The following is a 2,081-nucleotide window of genomic DNA, read 5'->3' as shown; positions in this document are numbered from 1 at the left end:
TTAAAACCTATACTTTAAAAAATGATGCATATCTAAATAGTTGTTCATATAACTCTTTCAAAAAGCATATATTTTACCTCCCAATAATAAAGAAACAAATGGTAAAAAAAATAAAAATCAGAAGACAAGAAGAAAAAAAAAGATAAAGAGAAACCAAGAGTGTAATATAGAAAGAAAAGGTTAAAAATGTGGCAGAAGCAGAAAAAAGGAAAACAAAAAATTCCCACTAAGCACCAAGAATGTAATTTGCGAACATGAACATCTTTACGAATTTACGAACATTTGTTTTTGAAATTGTGAACAATTTTCGAAATCATGAACATTTTTTTAAATTCAAGAACATTTTGTAAGTCACGAAAATCTTTCAAAATAGTGAATATATTTTCAAAACCACGAACATTTTTTAGAAATTTCTGATCATTTTTTAATTTGTGAACATTTCTGATCAGTTTGGCCTGGATGCACCGGCGCCAATTTCTGCCCTAACCGGCGAAAATTCGGCGATAAAAAAAGGGGCTTGGGGGCGAGTGGAGATGCTCTCAGGTCTCAGCTCCTCCTCCTCCTCCTCTCCAGTCTGCTAGAATCTCCACGGGGTCAACCTTCCTGCTTGCCCGCCAGGTGCTTGTCTTTATTCCTGACTGAGCTTCCATGGGTGTTTGGCTAGTTCTAGTGCACTGTTCCACTAGGTCCATATCTAGCTTCATTGCTGCTTGTGTTGTGTGCATATCTAACTCCATTGTTGTGCCCAGTCCAGTCCATTGGTGCTTGTGTGGATGCTTGCTTCTGAACTATGAACCCCTTGTCTCTAGTACGTTACCTGATACTTTTTTTTTTGAACGGCAGTGTAAATGTCATGCTTTGAATCCTGCACCGCAAAAAAAAAAGTGCCTCTTCCCCTCTCTGGACCTCTCGCTTCCTCTGGTGGACACACACACACATATGTTGTCTCCTGGTTTCATAAAGAGCAGAGAGACAAGCAGAGCAGAGAGACAACAGATATGGCACATGCCATTTCTTTCATTACTTAGCAGCACACGCTTACATGCAACGGATGCTGTCAAGCAACAGATGCTTACATACTTGCTCTCTTACTAGCAACGAATCCTAGGATGCGACAAATGCATAATGTTACAAGTTAGAAGTTAGGACAGCTAGTCTTACTTATAGACTCACTAACCGACCCTTTGATGAACCGCCTTATCAAGTTCACTGTGAGCTTGGTCATGCACAACTTGGCGACAGTCACAAACAGACTGCTTCCATTCCTGTTCTCAGCCGACATGCAGCTTTTTCTCTCATGTACATGCATGCACTTTGGACAATTAGAACCAATTTGTCTCATGCATGTCAATTTGCTGGGCTTTCTGCCATAACAAAGTTCACCATGTTGTTGGACAGAACGTATGCATGTTTGGTCCTGGTCGAGACTTTGACATGTCTGAATTTCAGAGAACATTTACTGTGGTCCTTGATTCAGTTACATGATCATATATCTGTATGTTGCTGACAATATGTTATATGTTCCTGCATTTTGCAGTTTTTCTTTATTTTTTGCTTCTTTTTTGGTTTCAGAATGAATGAGACCACCTGAACCCAACGCATCAGGAACCCTAGCTAGCTACAGATCAAGCCGCCATGAGTGTCTCCACTGTAGCTCTGGGACGGTATGGCGTCGTCGCCAGCGCCGGGCAACCTCCGCCGCAACAGCAGCCGCTGGCGGAAGGATTCGCTCGCCGCCTCCCCGGCGGGCGTCTCCGTCTCTGAACTCCTCTGCTCCAAAGAGACCCGAGTGTGTCAACGCCACATGTGTTGGCCCGCATCGCTGCTCTGATCAGAGATGCTTCCGCAGTTGAGAAAACAGAGCAAAAGCAGAAGCAGCCACAGAGCAAAACAGAAGTTGCAACATGCAGAGTTTAGAAAGCAGAGGAAAACAGAGCTACAGACAAGCACCATTGCAGTCTCAATCTATACTAGATATGTATCAGTCCATCTTTGTCCACTGCCTTCTGCCTTCACCTTCGCTGATAATATCAGACTGGAGAAATCCAGGCCATGGGCTCAAGAGACACGTATATGCTAAC

Source organism: Triticum dicoccoides, chromosome 4A (assembly GCF_002162155.2).
Source record: "Triticum dicoccoides isolate Atlit2015 ecotype Zavitan chromosome 4A, WEW_v2.0, whole genome shotgun sequence".
NCBI classification, from domain to species: Eukaryota; Viridiplantae; Streptophyta; class Magnoliopsida; order Poales; family Poaceae; genus Triticum; species Triticum dicoccoides.
Note: the sequence above shows the minus strand (reverse complement) of the source record.